Source organism: Vombatus ursinus, unplaced genomic scaffold (genome assembly GCF_900497805.2).
Source record: "Vombatus ursinus unplaced genomic scaffold, bare-nosed wombat genome assembly UNPS02013950.1, whole genome shotgun sequence".
NCBI classification, from domain to species: Eukaryota; Metazoa; Chordata; class Mammalia; order Diprotodontia; family Vombatidae; genus Vombatus; species Vombatus ursinus.
The window spans coordinates 2721509-2744717 of NW_020953728.1; the positions used below are offsets into that span (position 1 = coordinate 2721509).

Genomic DNA, 23209 nt, shown 5'->3' on the forward strand with positions numbered 1-23209 from the left:
GGTACTTGCCTAATTATTGGCTTTTAGAGTTGAGCTCTCCTGCTGGAGCATAGAGGGCACTGGCCCAAGTTTCTTATGCTGGGAGCCCAAGACTTTGTCACTGGCTGTGTGTGCTGGGGCCTCAGGTGCTGGCAGCTGGAGGCTGTAAGGGTCTGGCAGCTTACCTGCTGCTGACCTAGGGTCAGCTACACTGGAGCTCTTGGGGTGGGGATGGGGAGTCTGGCTCCTGGGATACACCTGCACACCCAGGCCTTGCACTTTATGCACTGTGCCAACTAACTGTCCTATGAAGTAGGCAATGATTGATATCCTTTACTGAAGATTTAATTATTTTTTTTTCTCTAGGCAATGGGGTTAAGTGACTTCCCAAGGTCACACAGCTAGTAAGTGATAAGTGTCTGAGGCTGGATTTGAAGTCAGGTCGTCCTGACTCCAGGGCCAGTGCTCTATCAACTGTGCCACCTAGCTGCTCCCAAGATTTAATCATTTCTGTTTAAGCAAAAGTAATTTTTCTGTAGAGCAGCTAAGTGACATAGTGGATAGAGTGCTCGACCTAGAGTCAGGTAGACTCATCTTCTTGAGCTCAAATCTAGCTTCAGACACTTGGCACTTACTAGCTTTGTGACCCTGGGCAAATCACTTAACCCTGTTTGCCTCAGTTCTTCATCTCTAAAATGAGCTGGAGGAGGAAATGGCAAACCACTCCAGTATCTTTGACAAGAAAACCCCAAATGGGTTCCCAAAGAGTTGGACACGACTGTAACAACAAAACAACAACTATTTTTCTATACTTTTTGGGACTAAACTTTTCCATGTGAAAGGTCAGTATCTTAAAACTACTATAAAGTGTATCCACACCAGAAAAGAAAAGCAGAGTTGCAATTAAAGCTATGAGTCTCTATTGCATACATTTTATTTTTCAGAAGTATATATTAAAGCGTTCACTTTGATGGCAGTATATTAAAATTAAAATGACACAGAGAAGATTGGTATAACCCCATTACAAGAATGACATGCACATTCATAACACATTTCATATTTTCAATATTATCTGAAAATATTATCCCATACCAGGTTTCCAATATTTGAAGATTTAAAGACGTTTCAAATGGGCACCTTGACCAGAAACTGGAATGTTGAATCTCCATTAGGTAGACTTTCATAGATTTTACCTGGTTTTGGACCAACTCCAAAATGAAGAGATGCCTTTTGCAGCATGTTAGCACTACTACATTTGATTTGAGCAGTTTTCATGTTGTGAGATAACTTTCTTTAGAAAGAAAGAAAGTGTTTTGAAATCTAAAATGTAAGCGCCCCCCCCATTTTGTTGGTACCAAAATAATTGGCTTTGAAAAATTATTCACATTCTGAATTGATACTTAAATGATATTTTTGTAGAGAACACTATCATTAAAATGACATACAACTCTCAATATAAACCCAATTGCGTTATATTACTGAGCACTATTTTGATTTGCTAAAATTTTGTGATTTAATACAGGTACTGTTAATCTTGAATCAGCACCTGAAGAAACATGTATAATTTAGGATGATGTTCTGTTGCTTATGTTCAGTTTGAAATTAGAAAGGGAACCAGAAAAAAATTAAATTATTACCTGAATTTAAGAGCATTACAAATCTCACATCTTTTAGCCTTCCACATAATGTTTAATTAACTTATACAAAAATTGCCACATATATGAATTATGTTTTAATAAGTGCTAAATACATGTCAAATTATTTAACTGTAAAAAGGTAATTGCATTTTTTTATTGTAGTAATTGATCACAAACAAGTATTTTTACATGCAGATCTGTGGATCATTTAATTTAGTTTCCATTCTGATTTGAAATATATATCCTAGGGACTTACTTTTTATAATCTCCTTATGGCACTGTTAAACAAATGAAAAAAAAAAAAAGGATGGGAAATTGCACGGAAACATTTATATGTAAGGAAGTCCTTATTTCCAGTATCAGAATGCCAACTGGAATATTGAAAAGCTATTTTAGAAAATGGTTTACTATTTCAAAGTACACAGGAGACATCTCTAGTCCTCCTGATAAATATCTGGCCACTGGACCCAGATGGCTCTACAGGAGAAAGTGAGGCTGGTGACTGCACAGCCCTCCCTCACTCAAATCGAAGTCAATGACAAGTCATGTCATCATCTCCCTACTGTCATGGTCCTCTTCGAGAACGAAGGACAAACACAACAACAACAACAAAGTACATGATTCTTCATTGCTAAACATTATTTTCTGAACATTTGCTAAACATTTATTTCTGAAATACAGAAATTGCATTTAGAATTTTCTAAAAAGTAGCTAGTCCTTGCCTTTAACTATGTTTAATATAATTTGGAACTTCTGTAAAGGTTTTCTATAGAAAAAGTAGTGTGTATATACATTAGCCACAGAAATATGTCTACCAAACTTTTAAAATTAGTCCTTTTTCTATTAAAATACTGTTTCATTTGAGATAGAATGTATGTAATAGCAACTAAGATACACTAAAGTTTATTATGAGAGATTGTTTTCACAAATGAAATGGCATTTCAGCTAAACGAAATATATAAAATGTTGATACTTGATAAAAGTTGACTCTAATTTCTGTACATTGTACTTGTTCTGAAAAAAGGGTAATGCTCTAAGAATTTATTTTTAAAGAAAGAGTAAAAAGCACATATTAAATATGACACAATAACCATATTGCTGTACTTGTCCATATCCTCTTCTGAACTTTTCATTCTCTTCTGTGAATTTTTAAATGTTTCATTGATTTTCTTTTCTTTCTTTTCCCCTTTTTTTCCTACATGACTATAAATATCACCATCAATTTCTCCCATAATTCCCCCATTCTTAAAAAAACTCTTCTCTTGCAACAAATAAGTATAGTCAAGCAAATCAAACCCACACATTTGTTGCATCTGAAAATGCATGTCTTGGCAATAGGGCAGAACCAAGATACCAGATCAGAGGCAACCCAGCAGAATCCTCTCTAGATAACACTTCAGATAAAATTTTGTTGTGTCAGAACCCATAAAAAGTCAGAATGAAACATTTTTCTGGCCTAAGAAAACTTAGGAGTTTAGCAGGGGAAGTTTGTGACAGGGTAGAGGCCTGTCCAGAGCCCCTGCACATTGTGGCAGCAATAGCAGCCACACCAGCAGCAGCAGCTGCTCAGCACAGAGATGGTAAGGGGTGAGGGTGGGGTGGGTTAGAAAACTAGTCAGAAAAAGATTACCAGGGACCCTTTACTCACATTGGGTGCAGCTGGTATTTTATAGATATTTGAAATAGGGTTTCCTTTTTTATTATTGCCTCTGTAAATGCAGGGGATCTCTAAGATCCCTTCCAACTCGAAAATTCTACAACTGTATGAAAATGAACTTTTAGCTAAGGTTGAAACAGATCTCTTAATATATAATTGTGGATAAGTAGTTTGGCAATTTGAAAGCAGTTTCAATCATTTGACAATAGTAACTTACATTTATATATCCTTAGTGATGACAAAACATTATAGGTAAGATAGGTAAGATAACTCATTGTTTTTAATAAAAACAACTATGTTGAGATAGTTTATCTGTTTTGATGATATTTCATCATTAGAGAAGTAAGTAACTTTCCAAAGGTCACAAGCTAGTGAGTCAAATAGAAGAGACTCAAATCCAAGTCGTCTATTTATTGCTCATTCCATTAAAACTCATAGCATGCCATGCTGCTGCTCAGGACCTCAGGTCACAGAATTTTATAGCATGAGCTGTAAGATGGCAGGATATGATTACCAACCATTTCAGTACTTTCAGTACACAGTGACAAAGATAAAATTTGTTTTTTTAATTTAAGAGGATTATGAGTAGGCTTTTGAGTGTTCATGAACTTCTGAGCTAGCATAAACATTGTTACCCTGGTGTTTACTTATATAGTTATGAGCCCAAGGATAGAGTGTTCAGTGATTTCTAAAAGAAACCTGAAAGAAATTGGAAAAGAATGTATTTGTAAATTGGGCTTAGCTTTTATTGACTTGAGAGGATGACAGGTATATAGTTTTATAGTTAGAAGAACACTCAGAGTCCATTAACAGTATTTATTAAAGGACTTCTCTATGCCAGGCACTTGGAATTTTGTATTTTTCATACCAAAAAAATGAAACAATCACTATCGAGAATAAGTATATATACATAAATGTATACAGAATAAATATAGAACTCTGTTCATTGGTATGAGGAACTCCCAGGTGAAGAAATTTTCTTTCCTAATTATGTTAGCACTTCTCAGCAACTTAATAGTCTTAGACGATTGTCTAGGTTTCTGAGATATTAAGTGCCTCACTTAGGGGTCGCACAGCCAGCATAAGTCAAAGGAACCCTTGAACCCAGGTCTTTCTGGCTCTGAGGCCAGTTCTCTGTCCACTTCTCTTAGGTGCCTCCTTACAGAACAAATATAAAAAGAGCAAATACCCATAAAGACTAATTAGTTAATCTGAGATAGTTTAGAAAGGAGGGTACAAGGTATCAGAAAGGCTTTGTGGTAGAGGTGGTACTTGAGATGCATCTTTAAGAAAGAGAGGGGTTCTATGATGTGGAATGAGGAAGAAGTACATTCCAAGCATGGGGGAATAGCCAGTATAAAGGCACAGTGATGGGGCGTGGAGTATCCTGTAGGAGAAACAAAAAGGACAGTTTGGCTTAATCAGAGGGAGGCGGAGTAAAAAAAAATTAAAAGAAAAATTTTTAAAAATTTAAAAAAAGGAGGAGAAGATGTAATACACAATGAGGATAATCTAACCCTTCATTTTATAGCTGAGGAAACTCATGCTTAGAGAGGAAAAGTAACTTGTACAAGGGTTTTAGATATCCCAACACTTACTTTACGTTTTATTAGTGTAGGGAGGCAGGATTTTTGTTTTTGCTTTTGTTTTGTACTGGCCAAGAGTACAAAAGTAACAGAGATTTGCTGCTGAGAGATATATATAATAAAGGCAAGAATATGGACTAGTTGGTGAACTACGATGACCTTGCATCTTTAGTTTTAGTACTGGCTCATATTAGTTTAATTCATAATATAGGAAGAATATTAGGAATGTCTAACTGTGTCAGATAATTTTCTGAAACAGTAATGTTCTCTCTACTCAGACACATGGCTGGAAAAGACCTAGAGGGATGAAACCTAAAAGCTGATAGCAAGGAGCATCCAATACTAGACCGTATGAGTGGAACAATGCTCGACATAAACTGCCATTCCCAAAAGCCACAAAACGTCTATCAGTGGATCTATGCCTGGTAGTCACCAGCAGTAACCACAAGAACAACAGGGATACTACACCCATCAAAATGCAGGCCCATGGAGATAAACATGATGACATCATCAGAAGTTATCATGAAGTGTTCCATAGTTTTACTTGGTGATCTCATGAGGTCTTATCAATTGCCCTGAATTTCTAGAACAAAGGAGTAAAGTAGAAATAGAAAAAAAAATAACATTGATCACCACCTGAAAGAGATCCCAGGAGGAAAATTTACAGGAATATCATGGCCAAATTTCAAATCTCCCAGGTTAAGGAGAAGATATTACAAGCCCCTACAACAAACAATTTAAATGCTGTGGAGCTGCAATTAGAATTACACAAGACCTAGCCGCTTCTCCACTAAAAGACTGTAGATCTTGGAATATCATATTTCAAAGAGCAAAAGAGCTGGGGTTATAACCGAAAATAACTTATCCAGCAAAGCTGAGTATAATCCTGAATGAAAAAAAAAAAGAAGTTGGAGATGCAAGATTGGTACTCAGCAGAAATGTTGGGGCAGGATAGTTAGATTTGAGAATGATCAGCATAGAGATGGCATTCAATTGGTGTAAAAACTGCTAAATCTTGTGTTATACTGACTGTGGTTCCATGATACTTGAATTGTTTCTTTTTGGCTGCTTGCAATATTTTTTCCTTGACCTGGGAGTTCTGGAATCTGGCTATAATATTCCTTGGAGTTTTCATTTTGGGATCTCTTTCAGGAGATGATCAGTGGATTCTTTCAATTTCTATTTTGCCCTTTTTATTTTTCCTTTAGTGAGCTTTTGTACCTACTTTTTTTATACCGATGTATATGGTAAATAGTACCTTTACAAAGATTGACTATATATATTAGAGCACAAAAACTTTTTAGTTAAAAGCAGAAAAGCAGAAATATTACATGCATCCTTTCCAAATCACAATGCAATAAAAATATATTTAATAAGGGATCACAGCAACATAGAACAAAAACTAATTGTAGATTAAACAACCTAATCTTAAAGAATGAGTGGGTAAAAGAACAAATCATAGAAAAGATCGATAATTTCACAAAAGAGAATGACAATAATGAGACAACATATCAAAACTTATGGGATACAGCAAAAGAAGTAATGAGAGGAAAACATATGTCTCTAAATGCGTACATGAATGAAATAGAGAAAGAGCAGACCAATGAATGGGTCATGCAGTTAAAAAAAAAACAACTAGCAAAAGAACAAACAAAAAATCCACAATTAAAGACTAAGTTGGAAATCCTAAAAATTAAAGGTTAGATTAATAAAATTGAGTGTAAGAAAACTATTGAATTAATAAATAAAACTAGGAATTAGTTTTATAAAAAACAATAAAATAGATAAATCATTGGTTAATATGATTTAGAAAATCACTAGTATTAAAAATGAAAAGGGTCAATATACTAACGAAGATGAAATCAAAGCAATTACAAGGACTTATTTTGTCCAATTATATGCCAATAAATTTAACAACTTAAGTGAAAGGGAAGAATATTTACAAAAATATAAACTGCCTAGATTAGCAGAAATAGAATATCTAAATAGACTTATTTTAGAAAAGAAATTGAACAGGCCATAACTGAGCTTCCTAAGAAAAAAAGCACTAGGAGCAGATGGATTTGTAAGTCAATTCTATCAAATAGTTAAAGACCAATTAATTTTAATATTCAATAAGTTATTTGGAATAATAGGCAAAGAAAGGGTCCTACTATATTCCTTTTACAAAATAAATATGATATTAATACCTTAACCAGGAAAAGTAAAAATAGAGAAGGAAAATTATAGACCAATTTCATTAATGAATATGGATGCAAAAATCCTGAATAAAATTCTAGCCAAGAGATTACAATAATATATTACAAAGATTGTACATTTTGACCAAGTGGGATTTATACCAATCACACAGGGATGGCTTAACATAAGGAAAACTATTAACATAATTGATTATATCAATAATATTTTCTTCAGTAATCTTTTGGACTTCCTTTTCCATTTGGCCAATTTTGTTTTTTAGGGCATTCTTCTCCTCATTGGCTTTTTGGACCTCTTTTGCCATTTGGGTTAGGCTATTTTTTAAGGTGTTATTTTCTTCGGTATTTTTTGGGGTCTCCGTTAGCAAGCTGTTGACTTGTTTTTCATGATTTTCTTGCATCACTCTCAGTTTTTCCTCTACTTCTCTTACTTGCTTCTCAAAATCCCTTTTGAGCTCTTCCAAGGCCTGGGACTGATTCATATTCTTCTTGGAGACTTTGGATGTAGGAGATTTAGCTTTGTTGTCTTCTTCTGGTTGTATGTTTTGATCTTCTTTGTCACCAAAGTAAGATGATATAGTCTGACTCTTTTTACACTGCTTACTCATGATCCCGGCCAATTACTTGAGTTTTAAACTGTTTGTTAAGGTAAAAGTCTGCTTTCAATGTGAAGAGTGTACTGTCCCAAACTTCGGGGGTTTGTACAGCTGTTTTCAGAGATGCTTCTAGGGACCTGTAAATTTTCCATTCTTCCAAGGTGGTATGATAAGGGGAGAGGTGTTTCCTCTCCACAGCCACAACAAGCTCCACCACACCAGTGCTCCTCCTCGCCCCAGGACCACCCCTCAGAACTGTGACCCAGATCCAAGCACTGGTAAAGCAAGAGATTCCTGCCTCAGCACTGGCAAAGAGATCCCTGCAATCCCCCTCTTATCAGCCACTCGATTCCCCCTCAGTCTGTGGGCCGGAAGCAAAGGAAACAGCCACAGCCCTGGGCTGCACCTGAGACTTGTGGCTGAGACCCCAAGTCCTTCTTGTTCCTTCACTTGCTCCTTCTCTCACCACAGTCACAGACTTTTCCCACTGACCTTCTAAGTTGTCTTTGGCATTCAGGGGTTGAGAAGTCTGGAAACTGCCACATGTGCCCACAATTCAGTCCTCTGAGGCCTGCTCCAGGGTTGCTGCGGCCTGCGCGGCCACTATGCTCCTCTCCCCGCCCAGTGCGATATACCTTTCAGATCAACCATACGGGCTGTCTTGGACTGGAAATTTGTTTCACTCTGTCTTTTTGTGGGTGCTGCTGCTTTAGGATTTGTTTAGAGCCATTTTTTTTTTAGGTATTTGGAGGGCTTTGGGAGAGAGCTCAAGACAGTCACTGCTTTCCCTCCGCCATCTTCACTCTGCCTCCCATAAACCGATTATATCAATAATAAAAGTAACCAAAATCATATGATTATATCAATAGATTCTGAAAAACTTTTGATAAAGTACAACACTTATTTCTATTACAACACTTGAAAGTATAAGTGGATTTATCCTTAAATTGATAAAAAAAAAAAGCATCTACCTAAAACCATCAGCAGGCATTATTTGTAAAGAAGATAAACTAGAAACTTTTCCAATAAGATCAGATGTGAAACAAGGATGTCCACTGTCACCAATATTATTCAATTGTATTGGAAATCCTAAAAATAGCAATAAAAGAAGAAAAAGAAATAGAAGGAATCAGAATGGGCAATTAGGTAATAAAACCATCTCGTTTTGCAGACAATTTGATGATATACTTGGAAAATCCTAAAGACTCAATTAAAAAGTTATTTGAAACAATAATTTTAGTAAAGTAGAAGAATATAAAGCAAATCCATATAAACCATCAGCATTCCTATACATCACCAACAAAATTCTGCAAGAAGAGATAGTAAGAGATACCTCTTTTAAAATAACTAGACAGTATAAAATATCTATGTGTGCAACTGCCAAAACAAACCCAGGAACTATATGAGCAATATTATAATAAAAATTTTTACACAAATAAAATTAGATTTAAATAATTGGAGAAATATTAAATGTTCATGCATAGGTAGGGCCAATATAATAAAAATGACTATTTTAACCTAAATTTATCTACATATTCAATGCCATCCCAATTACATTACTAAAAAAAAAAATTTACTGAGTTAGAAAAAAATAATAACATAATTTATTTGGAAGAACAAAAGATCAAAAAATATCAAAGGAACTAAGGGAAAAAAACATAAGGAAAGGAGGATTAGCAGTACCAGATCTTAAACTATATTATAAGGTAGTCATTATCAAAACTGTTTAGTACTAGGTAAGAAATAGAAAGGTAGATCAGTGGAACAGAGTAGACATACAATTTACAGCAGTACATGATTATAGTAACTTTATGTTTGACAAGTGTAAAGACTTAAGTTTTGGGGATAATAATTTATTACTTGGTAAAAATTGTTGGGAAAGCTTGAAAACAGTCTGGCAGTTTGGACATTGGACATACACCAATATCTTACACCATTTACCAAGATAAGGTCAAAATGGATACATGACCCAGATATAAAGGGAGATATTACAAGAAAATCTGAAGAACATGGAACATATTACTTATCAAACTTATGAGCAAGTAAACAATTTGTGAATAAACAAGAGATAGAGAGCAAAATTTGGTATAAAATGGACAATTTTGATTACAATAAATTAAGAAGTTTTGTACAAATAAAACTAATGTAGTTAAGATCAGAAGGAAAGCAAAAAAATTGGGGAAAAATTTTATAGACAGTGTTTCAGATAAAGGTGTTCTATCCCAAATATATAAAGAACTTTGTCAAATCTGTAAGAATATGAGTCATTCCCCAATTGATAAATGGTCAAAGGATATGAACAAGCAGTTTTCCAATGAAAAAATCAAACCAATTTATAGTCATATGAAAAAATGTTCTAAATCATTATTGGTTAGAGAAATACAAACTAAAACAACCTTGAGATATCACTTTATACCTAACAGATTAGCTAAAATGATAGAAGGGGAAAGCAACAAATGTTGGAGGGGGTGTGGGAAAATTGGGACACTAATTCACTGTTGGTGGAACTATGAACTAATCCAACCATTTTGGAAGATGATCTGGAATTATGACCAAAGCGCTGTTAAACTGACTATATCCTTTGACCCATCAATATCACTATTTGGTCTGTTTCCCAAGATGATTAGGGAAAAAGGAAAAGAACCTATACATTCTAAAACATTTATAGTAACTCTCTTTGTGATGGCAAAGAACTGGAAATTGGGGGATGCCCATCACTGGGGGAAAGGTTGAACAAGTTGTAGTTTATGATTGTGATGGGATGGTACTATGCTATAAGAAATGATGAGCTTGATGATTTTAGAAAAATATGGAAAGACTTGCACTAAATAATGAAGACTGAAATGAGCAGAATCAAGAACCAACATCATATACAGTAATAGCAATATTGTTTTAAGAATGACTTTGAGCAAGATGGCAGAGTAAAAGCAGTGACTTGCTTGAGCTCTCCCCCAAATCCCACCATATACCTGTAAAAATGGCTCTAAACAAATTCTAGAGCAGCACAACCCACAAAAAGACAGAGTGAAACACATTTCCAGCCTAAGACAACCTGGATGGTTGATTGGAAAGGTCTGTTGTGCCAGGCTGGGAGAAGAGAGCAGTTCAACATGGGCGGTGCAGGCAAAGACCAGGCCTCAGTGAACCTGGAGTATGCTCAGGGGACTGAATCATGGGCAGTTGTGGTGGTTTCCAGACTTCTCAACCCATAAACATCAAAGACAACTTAGAAAATCAGTAGGAAAGGTCTGTTAGACCTCAATGAGAGAGGAGCTTAGTCTGGCCCCAGTCCCAGCACAACCCAGGGGCAGTGGCTGCTTCTGGAGCTTCTGGCCCACAAACTGAGGGGGAATTGAATGACTGATAAGAGGGGGATTGCAGGAATCTCTTTGCTAGTGCTGAGGCAGGGACCTGTTGCTTTGCCCATGCTTAGATCTGGGTCGCAGTTTCGGGTGGTGGTCCTAAGGCAAGGAGGAACATTGGTGTGATGGAGCTTGTGGTGGCAGTGGAGAGGGAATCCTCCCCACAGTTCCAAGGCAGAAAGGAGTGCTTGTGGTCTCTCATAGACCAGAGCACAGGCCAGGAAAGAAGTAAATACCTCACCTTTGATCATACAACTTTGGAAAAACTAAAAATTTACAGGTCCCTAGAAATATCTCTGAAATCAGCTGCACAAAACTGAAGTTTGGGACAGTACATTCTCCACATAGGAAGCAGACTTTTACCTCAACAAAGAGTATAAAAGTCAAATAATTGGTTGGGATCATGAGCAAACAGCACAAAAAAAAAGTCAGACCATTGAATCTTACTTGGTGACAAAGAAGATCAAAACATACAACCTGAAGAAGACAACAAAGTCAAAGCTCCTACATTGAAAGCCTCCAAGAAAAATATGAATCAGTCCCATGCCATGGAAGAGCTCAAAAAGCATTTTGAGAAGCAAATAAGATAAGTAGAGGAAAAATTGGGAAGAGAAATGAGAGTAATACAAGAAAATCATGAAAAACAAGTCAACGGCTTGCTAAAGGAGACCCAAAAAATACTGAAGAAAATAACACCTTAAAAAATAGACTAACCCAAATGGCAAAAGAAGTCTAAAAAACCAATGAAGGAAAAAATGCCTTAAAAAGCAGAATTGTCCAAATGGAAAAGGAAGTCCAAAAGCTCACTAAGAAAATACTTCCTTAAAAATTAGAATAGAGCAAATGGAAGCTAATGCCTTTATGAGAAATCAAGAAATTGTAAAACAAAAGCAAAAGAATGAAAAAATAGTGAATGTGAAATATCTCATTGGGAAAACAACTGACCTGGAAAACAGATCCAGGAGAGATCTTTTAAAAATTATTGGACTACCTGGAAGCCATGATAAAAAAAGAGCCTAGACATCATCTTTCAAGAAATTATCAAGGAAAACTGCCCTGATATTCTAGAACCAGAGGGTAAAATAGAAATGGAAAGAATCCACCGATCACCTCCTGAAAGAGATCCCCAAAGGAAAACTCCTAGGAATATTATAGTCAAATTCCAGAGTTCCCTGGTCAAGGAGAAAATATTGCAAGCAGCTAAAAAGAGACTATTTAAGAATTGTGGAAACTCAAATAGGATAACATAAGATTTAGCAGCTTCTACATTAAGGGACCAGAGGGCTTGGAATATATTCTGGAGGTCAAAGGAGATAGGATTACAACCAAGAATCACCTACCCAGAAAAACTGAATATAATCCTTCAGGGGAAAAAATTGACATTCAGTGAAATAGAGGACTTTCAAGCATTCTTGATGAAAAGACCAGGGCTGAAGAGAAAATTTGGCTTTCAAGAGAAGCATGAAAAGTAAACAGGAAAGAGAAATTATAAGGGACTTATTAAAATTGAACTGTTTGCATTCCTACATGGAAAGATGATATCTGTAACTCATGAAACCTTCGTCAGTATTAGGGTAGTTGGAGGGAAAAATATGTGTAGATAGATAGATAGATAGATAGATAGATAGATAGATAGATAGATAGATAGATAGATAGAGGGCACAGGGTGAGTTCAAGATGAAGGGGTGATATCAAAAAATAAAATTAAGGTATGAGGGAGGATTATACTGGGAAAAGGAGAAAGGGAAAGGTAGAATGGGGTAAATTATCTCACATAAAACAGAGAAGAAAAAGCTTTTTACAGTGGAGGGGAAGTGGGGGAAGGCAAGAGGGAATGAGTGAATCTTATTCTCATCAGATTTGGCTTAAGGAGGGAATAACACACACACTCACTTGGGTATGGAAATCTATGTTACCCTACAGGAAAATGGGGGGAAGGGGAAAAGAGAGGAGGGGATGATAGAACAGAGGGCAGATTGGAGGAGGGGTAATCAGAAGCAAACACTTCTGAGGAGGGACAGGGTCAAAAGAGAGAATAGAATAAATGGGGGGTGGAATAGTATGAAGGAAAATATAGTTAGTTTTTTACAACATGACTACTGTGGAAGTGTTTTTCATGACTACACATCTATAACCTGTATTGAATTGCTTGCCATCTTGATGAGGGTGGGTGGGGAGGGAGGAAGAGAGAAAATTTGGAATCCAAAGCTTTAAAAACAAATTTTAAAAATTCTTTTTACATGCAACTGGGAAATAAGATATACAGGCAGTGGGGTATAGAAATCTATCCTGCCCTACAGAAAAATAGAAGGGGAAGGAAATAAGAGAAGGGGTGGGTGATTGAAGGGAGGACAGATTAGGGGAAGAGGTATTCAGAATGCGCAACATCTTGGGCTGGGGGGAGGGGCGAGATGGGGAGAAAATTTGGAACTCAAAATCTTATGGAAATGAATGTTGAAAACTAAAAAAAGTTAATTTATAAAAAAATGAAGAATGACTTTGAGCAAATAAGTCATTTTGACTATTATAAATAACCAAATAAACTTCAAAGGACCTGTGAAGGAAGATGCTATCTGCATCTAGAGAAAGAATTGATAAATAGAATTATGTATAGTATAGTTTTACATATATACATATTTGTGTCTAATGGTAGCCGTTTCTGGAGTGGGATGGGGTGGTAAGGGAGGGGAAAAAAGAAAAAGAAAGTTATATGATAACTTTATTATATATTTAAAAGTAAAATCAAGTTGTACATAATGGACTTGCATTTTCATCTGCAGTCCTCTTTTTCTCCTATTCCACTTTGTTATGGAAATGTTTCTTTTATTTCTTAAGTTCAGAATAAAAAAATAGCTAATCAAAAGTATTATAGATAATGAATTTGGTTTTAAAAAGAAGGGAATGTTTTTGAAACCATTTTGATTTCCTCCATCAAATGTTACTAAGGAAAAAAAATTATTAGGAGGCCACTGACAATTCATGGAAAACTTAGCGAACCATTCAGTGTAAGAGAGATTCTGTTGAAATACACAATAATGGACTTAATACCTCTGTGACATTGGATAACTTAAATGGCCTCTCTGGGTGTCAGTTTCCTCACTGACAGTGTAATATGAGGGTGTTGGACTAGATGACCTTTAAAGTCCCTTCCAGCTCTAAGTCTTTGATTTATATCTATGGGAACCCTAAATCTAGGTTAAAAGCAAGGGTCAGAAGATAGAGACCCCCTGGGAATCAAGGCTCTGGCTCCTAAAAATGATAAAGATAACACTAACACTATAACAGGGTTAACACCATACAGGGGTATGAGGAAAGGGAAAGCAAAATTCTGCATTATACACTATTTCCCCATCTCTGTTCTGTGCATTCTTACTGGTTTGAACTGGCTTTATGTACCATATAGAAACCTTAAGCTCCTCTGAAATTATAGGGTTTTATATCTAGAGGGTGTGTGTGTGTGTGTGTGTGTGTGTGTGTGCAGTAAAACTGAGTGGGAAATATATATGACAGACTATCAAATTTTTTGTAGTCAGAAGGGAATGGTGTAAGTGTGGGGTGATGGAGTTTCTGATAGAGGAAGTCTAGGGAGTCTGGCTATGGGTCTGAGGAATCCTGCCTGGAATGAAGGGGTTGCCACCAATAAAGCTAAGGGGGAAAAGGTCATATCCCCTCTGGGGAACAGGAGCACAGGGAAAAGTATATTGTCTAAAAGTCATAAAATTGGGGCAGGTAGGTGGCGCAGTGGATAGAGCATCGGCCCTGAAGTCAGGATGACCTGAGTTCAAATCCGGCCTCAGACCAAACACTTGACACTAGCCGTGTGACTCTGGACAAGTCACTTAACCCCAATTGCCTAAAAATTAAAAAAATAAAATAAAAGACATAAAATTAAAGCTCTTTGCCAACACATTCAGGCTGACTTGATACTCATCTGTGCAATACAGCCAAGTAGGGCAAAAGGGGAATGATGGACCTTGGCTCTATAATCTATAGCTCCACCAAACTGTAATACTATGTCCAATATTAAATATTGTGATAGAATCCTGTGGTTACATCATTGACCACTCTCTCTTGCTTGCCCACCCACACTTTCTTACCCATCTAATCTTCCTCTCTAACTTAGGATTTACCTTCTTCCATTTCTCTATTCATCCATTATCTTTTCTAGTTATGAACTACTTATTTTTTAAAATCATAAAAGCAGAGAAATTTAGCAGTAAAAGGGACCTTGGAGACCACTTATTCCTAACCCTCATTTTATTGGTAAAGGCCCAGAGAGGCTGAGTAATTTGAGTAATAGTATCATACATCATATTTACTCAATCATACATCAATCTAGTCTGCTTTTTTGAAAGTTTATATTTTGATATGTATTTATTTGTGCCATCCTGCATGAATTCCAGCTTGATCACGCAGTGGTTAATGCTCTTCTATTTACTTCTTTATGTGCATGTTACATATACCCAGTAGAATATAAATGAACGAAGGCAGGGCCTGTTTAGTTTTAGTTTTTGTATCCTTATCACTTAACATAGTGCTTTGTGCAATTAGACATTTAATAAATATTGATATAATTTAATTGTATGTCTTTGTATGTATGAGTATGTTGTCTCTACTATGTTGCTTACATATTATTACATGTAAATATTATTTGTAGGTGTATGATGTCTATGGGTGTTAGAGTGTATGTATCTGAGTTTAAGTACTGTATCACAGACAGTGCAGATTTATGAATACAGAACCTCAGTTGTTAAAACAACGACAAAGTAAGTTAGGGAGTTCTCCTCATTCTAAGTAAATACAAATTGGACTGGAAGGACTTTCCAGAAATTCTATGGCCTGGGGTATTCCCTAGTTGCTAAAGTACAATTGAGTATTTCTCTCTTGTAGCATATTATACTGGGTCCTTATAGGTAGAGATCCACTGAGTCAGTGGAGGAGGCAGGGTTTTTTAGGATCTCTGGCATAATCACTACCTATATGTGAAGGGAACCAACACTGGAAGGTCTGTGGGGAAAACTTTATTGCATTTTTGAATCTCACCCAGTGTGGGGAAAGACCAGACTTGTCTAGACCAGACTTGTTTATTGCTTAACTTAGGACGTACAGGATGTACCGACTCCAGAAACCTTCCAGGTCTGTCAGCATGCGTTGCTTCTGCATAGAGATTGTGCCCCTTATTTGAAAGTACCTCTCTGATAACATGTAAGGACCAATTAGCTTAATCTCCCTAGCTTTCTTCTTCCCAAACTCATACCCTATCTATATAACATATAATTCATAGAGGCTCGAGGCAGCAGGCCACCTAGTTTGGCTCTCCCTTCTGCCAGATGACTTAATATTATTAACTTCTTTCTAAAACTTTTTTTTAGCTCTGGATTTGTTCTCAAATGACAAGACCCATACAAGTATGATTTTTTTTATATACTATTTCCATTTAGCAATGCTCTACCCATTTTGTTAGAGGGATGACTTGCATCACTGAACCCGAAATTGGCAAATAAAGACAAAGAAAATGTTTAACGCTGTATTGTCTGTTCAGTAGCAGCTAGGGCCTATTAAAAGGCAAGTAACTGCTTTTCAAAAGTGGAATAATGAATAGATGATGTGGGAAGCTTGGAACTCCAAAAGCTCAATGGCTGTTTGTTTTGACCACTTCTTGGTGCCTGCAAAAGGCTTCACTTCTTCATGGACTACAAAAACATGGGCCTTGCAGGGTCATCACGAAGACCGACTCAGGGAGTCTACTAACAGTCTACTTTATATCTTCTAAGGCTGTAGTCTGTTCTGGGTCCCACTCAAAAGAGGCAGACTTGTGAGTGACTTGATTTGTTGTTGTGGTCATTTAATGTTCAACTATTGGTGACCCTATTTGGAGTTTTCTCTACAAGGATACTAAAATGGTTTGCCATTTGTTTCTCCAGCTCATTTTACAGTTGAGGAAACTGAGGCAAACAGGATTAAGTGACTTGCCCCGCGTCACATAGCTGGTAAGTGTCAAAACCAAATTTGAACTCAGGAAGATGAGTCTGCTTGATTCCAGGCCTAGCACTCTATTCATTGTACCACCTCATTGCCCAAGTGACTTGATACAGGAATATGGTTTTGCTTCAACATAAAGAAGATGATAAATGTAATAAATCATGTTAATGTAAGAGTAAGAAAACCATATGATTATGCTAATAACTATCTATCATCCATTTCTATTAAAAACTCTAGAAACATAGAAATAAATGGAACTCTTCAAAATAGTAAGTAGTATTTATTTCAACCCAAGAGCAAATATTATATGTAATGGAGACAAGGTAGAATATTTTCCAATAAGATCAAGGGTAAGGCAAGTATGCCCACTAGCTAAGGAAAGCTTGCTATAGCAATAAGAAAGAAATGGTGGAAATAAGCATAGGCAGGGGAAACAAAATTCTTTTTTTTTTTTTTTTTGGTGAGGCAGTTGGGGTTAAGTGACTTGCACAGAGTCCCACAGCTAGTAAATGTTATGCGTTTGAAGCTGGATTTGAACTCAGGTCCTCCTGACTCTAGGGCTGCCTATGCCACCTAGTTGCCCCAAAATAATTCTTTATTGTGATAGAATAAGGCATTTTTAAAAAATTGATGCACAAATGAGAGCAGAAAGATCAAAAGGAAACAACAACAAGCAGAATAGTTTTTAAAGTAATCTATAGAATCCATTATATGCCTTTTTTAAAAAGCAAATATAAAATAAAGTTTCAAGGTTTAACATAGAATTCATATTTTGTGTTCTGCTGTATATATAGAACTGCTCTCTTTTTTGCTGTTTAGGTTCAAAATAAAAAAATTCAACTAGAAAAATATGTTTTTGTGTTCTGTTAAACACAGAGAGATTCTTAGTGATTTTATTTTTATAAAGTTGTAAATTAAAAAAATTGAAAGAACAACTTTAGCAAAGTAGCAGGATATAAAATAAATGCATAACATTCATCAGTACTACATTACCAATAGAACCAAGTAGGAGGTGGGGCAGGTTAGGAAAGAAATTACATTCATAATTATTACAGAATATAGATAATTTCTGGGAGTTCACCAAAAAAAAGGAAGATGTCTCAAGTTGTACCTTGAGTCTACTATCTCTCTTTTAGGAAATGAGTAGCATGCTTTATCATCTTTCCTCTGGAATCACGGTTGGCATTGCTTTGGTCAGAGTGCTTAAATCTTGCAACTTTTTTTTTTACAATATTGTTGTCATTCCATAAGTCTTCTCTTCATTCTTTTTACTTCACCCTCTGTCAGTTCATACAAATATTCTTTCCTAGTTTTTCTGAAATCATCCCATTTCTTCACCATAGAATATCACAGCAGATTCAGTGCCAGGATATTCGAACTACTAAAGGAGTATCTTATAGAATTAGTCGAAATTATAATAAAAATTCATCTGGAGGAACAAAAGGAATAAAAGCAAGAATATCAATGGGAATAATGAAAAGAAATGGAAAGTCATGGGGCCCTGCAGCACCACAAAGTATACCACAAAAGCTATTTGGTACTTGATTAAAAAATAGAAAAGCTTACCATGGAAAATATTAGATGTAGAAGATCCAAAAGCAATTGAACATAATAATAGTGTTTGATAAACCTAAGGATGCTAACTGTTGGATTAAAGGGTTACTTACTGAGTTAAAGACATTTATTTGATGATGCTGAGAAATCTTAAAAACAGTCTGACAGAAATTGGGTTTAGGCCAATGAGTGATAAAATATACCACAATAAACTCCAAATGTATACCTGACCTAGACATAAAGGACATATCCAAATAAATAGGAGTGGATGAGGAGATATCTTTATTAACTATATATAGGAGAAGAGTTTTTATTACTAAACAAGGTGTGAAAACGGTCATAGGAGAAGAAATGGATGAGTTTAATTATATAAGACTGAAAAACTTCTGTACAAAGAAGATCAATGAAATCAGAATTAAAAAGGAAATGGGGGGTTCTTTTTTCATAAAATTTCTTTGATTTTATTAAAAATCTGCTATTTAAGATATACAGGATATTGAAATAACTGAGCTTCCAACCAAGCTTCCAGTATGAAGCTGCGTTTGTGGAAGGAGGTATGACACCTAATTGATGGAAAGAAGGCTGAACATATTATGATGCTGAATAGCTGTTTAAAGGGTGTTATTGGTTTCAGAGGTTCTTGAGAGAGAGCAAGATGCATCTGGTTTAACATTATTCTGGAGAGAGACATGTAAAAAGACCTTGAAGCTACAGACAGGCAGAAGAAACCAGCACATTAACATGTCCCTGATCTACTTCAGAAATTTCCCCCTTGGGTGAAATTAAGGCCTTTCTCTTCATTTTAGCTGAGATATCATCTTGCTTTCAATAAAGAGGTCATTCACTCTTGCATATGTTCTGGTATATTCTAATCTGTAGAATTTCAATTTCTTATTGCTGTTTTGCTTGGATAAATGCACCTATTTGTTATTAGTTATTTGTGATGGTCCTTTGGGTAGGCAGCATTTAGTGGGAAAGGGCTAAATTGGTGATGTGATTGGGACTGAAGTGATGATTACCTTCCTCCCTATGAGCAACAGAGAAGTGGCTTTTGTTTTGAACACTTCAAAATTATGCCTTTAGACAAACAATACTTAAGAGGGAAGATAAACATAAATTTATGCTGAAGCCCCTCTTGTAAATAGGTGAGTGAAGAAGCCTGACATAAAATTTTGCCTGACTATACTTATTTGTTAAAAAGGGAGGGCTTTTGTTTGGGTGGGAGGTATATTATGAAGAAGGAGGATAGTGACACGAGAAAAAAAAGAAGAGTAAGAAAAAAATCAATGAAATGTTTTAAAAATATACAGAAAATAACAGAATGACAATGCTGTTAATCAGGTTAAATTTGACATATACTTTAAACAAAGATAGATTCAAAGTTCTCTATCATATCTTTTCTTTCTGTCCTTTATATATGGAAATGCTCGTGTTTTTGATGACTTTCAAGTTTATAACAAAAAAATTCTTTTGAAGACTTGTGACAAGATATTTGGACTCCTAGCTGTGCTTCTAACTTTCTGGATTTCCATACAAAAACCTCAGCTGGATTGTTATGTTAGAACTTCTTTCAACTCCTGGGGCCTCCTTACCCTGGAATATCCATCATCCCTAGTTGCCTTTTCACTCTTGGAATATCCCCCAGCTGTGCTTCTGACTTTTCTAGACTTCAACACCATTCCTGTGTTGGGTATCTTCACATCTTCTTCACTCTCCTACCCCCACTTTCTAGCCGCCTTTTTTGTGCTGTCTTCCCCCATTAGAATGTAAACTCCTTGAGGGGAGAAACTGTCTTTCTTTTTGCTTGTATGCGCACCCCCAATGCTTAGTACAGTGCTTGTTGCTTTGTCTTGCCTCCATGCAAGTGTCCTGTGTTTGCTTAATTGTTTAAGTTTGTAGAATCTACAAGTATAAATAAGATTTAAAATCCATCCAGTCCTACTCCTTACCTGCCACTGGAATCCCTTCTAACATATCCCTGATATATTAGCTTGTTAAAAATAAAAATATTATGATATTTTCTCTTAAGCTTTCTGAAAATGCTTTTGGAAAGAAATATAGAATAGAATAGAATATAAGTACCTTGCAAGTAGGAATTGTTTCATTCTTTGTACTCATCCCCAGAGCCTAATACTCTGTCTGACATATAGTAAGTGCTTAATAATTACTTATTGATCTATTTTATTATCAAAATTACCACTATTAATGGATATCTAGGTGGTGTGATGGATGTAGTCCTGGATTTGGAGTCAGGAAGACTTGAGTTTGAATGCTGTCTCAAACACTTGCTAACTGTGTGACCTTGGGCATGCCACTTAATCTTCATTTGTTCAATTCCAAAAGAGAGGGGTTTGTATGAATATCAAATGAGATTTTATATATATATATATATATATGTATATACATACAAACATATATATCTGTGTGTGTGTGTGTACACATATGTAATAGCACTTTACAAACCTTAAAGTACCATATAAATGCTATTATTATTATCCTTATCTTCCTCCTCATTATTATTTCATGTAAATTTCCATCTTATAATCATAATAATTGTTCAAGAGAAACAACATGGTGTGGTAGATAGAGTTCTGGGCTTGGAATCATAAAGACTTGGTATTTAATTCTGCCTCTGAAACTTGTTAGTTGCATGATTCTGAGCACTTCCCCTCTATATGCCTTGATGAACTCTCTGAGGCTTACCTACTAAATTAAATCAACAAACATTTAATAAGGTTTTACTAAGTTCCAGGGACTTGACATACAGAGAAAGGCAAAACCCAACCCCGCCCTGTCAAGGAGTTGGCATTCGAATAGGGGAGGCAACACATAAACACCTTGGTGCCTATAAGATATATAAAGAGAAGATGGAAGACAGTCTGAGAGTGGAAGACATTAGCAGCTTGGGAGCAGGAAAAGGCTTCTGGCTTTAGGTAAAATTTGATTTGAGGCTCGAAGGAAGTCAGGAAAACTAAGAAGCAGAGGTAATGGGGTCTATTCTTGGGGGATAACCAGTGCAAAAGCACTGAGATAAGAGAAGGAATTTCATGTTTGAAAAATTGCAAGTGGGTCAGCATTGCTCAAGTGTAAAAAAACTAGACAGGTAGTAAAGGGTCAGGTTATAAAAAAAACTTTAAATGCCAAATAAAGAGGTAATACAATCCAACTTATGTTTTAGAGTTGTCACCTTGGTAGCTGAGTAGAGAAAGAATGGAATAAAAAAACACTTGAGGCAAGGAGACCTGTTTGAAGGCTGTTGCAATAGTCCAAGTGAGGGGTAATGAGGGCCTGAACCAGAGTTCTGACTGAATGAGGAGAGAGGAGAGAATATATACAGGAGAAGATGTGGAGATAGAAATGAAAAGATTTGTCAAAAGACTAGATATGTGAGATGAATGAAAGTGAGAAGCTGAAGATGTCATTGAGGTTGCAAGCCTAACTGACTGGGAGGATAGTGGTGCTCTCAATACCACAGGGAACTTGGGAAGTTAAAAAGAAGAGAAGGTTTTGGGGAAAAGATACTGAGTTCTCTCTTGGAGATGTTGAGTTTGAGATGCCTATAAGACATCCAAGTTTGAGATGTCTGGTAGGCAGTTATTGATGTAAGAATGTACTTCAGGAGAAAGATGAGCTCTACTTCTTGTTTTGAAAACATGAAGTTATTCTAATGTGTTTAATACATTAGGAAATTATTTGAGCATAACATGAACTTCATTTTTTGTCTATTCAAGATTTCATCTGTGAGAGAACACAGAACACTATACTACTTTATAATTGCTCACAAGTTAAAATATTTGTTATTTCTCCTTCCACAAACAAACTTCAGGTCTTTTTCAAGGTAAAATGCTATCTTTATTGCATATCTTCTGGTATAGTAGGAGCTGTGGGTGGAGGAGGGCTGGTTGATCCCTACCCCTCTGCCACCTTCCACCAAGCTGGCTGAGGCCCAACCTGGCCCTTCCCCAGATTTTTGGCCTCCACCCTTTCATCCATGACTCAACTTTGACAGCCCAGGCTCTGTGGGAACCTGGATGTAGGCCAAGCAATAGCCTGAAGCCTGTATACTGCCACTGTTTATTGTAGTATTTATGTATTTATTAATCCTTTAACATGTATAAAACTGTGCTACCATTTTTAGGTGATTCCTGTTTCTGTGTCACTGATGATTTTTTGAAGAGTCGTGTCCCTAAGCCCTATGGATTTTATTACATGATTTTGCATAGTCTAATAATTTTTAGGAACATGAAAGTCATGTTATGGCAGAACTGACCATATAAGAGGAATCAGCGAAGAAAACTGAGAAAGAGTAGTCAGAAAAATTGGAGAATAACCAGGGCAGAGTAGAGTCACAAAAACCTAATGAGAAGAACATATCCAGGAGGAGTCAGTGATCAACTATACCGTATCCTATAAGAGAGGTCCTGAGAAAAAGTCATTAATGTACCAATTAAGAGATCGTTGAAAACATTGATTAGAGAAGTTTCATTTGAGTGATGGAATTAGATGGAAGGCTGTAGAAGGTTTAGGATAGAGTGAAAAGAAAGGAAGTAGAGGCATTAAGTATAGAGAGTTTTGTCAAATAGGATAATAGTTAGCAAGGATGGTAGGATCAAGTGAAGATTTTTAAGGAGAGTCATAGATGTATTTCTAGGCAAGGAAAG

At 36.1% G+C, this 23209-nt stretch overlaps 1 non-coding gene across 1 annotated transcript; it reads left to right on the forward strand.

Moving 5' to 3' along the window:
- The first annotated feature begins 939 nt into the window (after nucleotides 1–939).
- Nucleotides 940–1043, forward strand: LOC114040802. Its single transcript, XR_003568837.1, has one exon. It is a non-coding gene; the product is annotated as a U6 spliceosomal RNA (small nuclear RNA).
- The last annotated feature ends 22166 nt before the right edge of the window (nucleotides 1044–23209 follow it).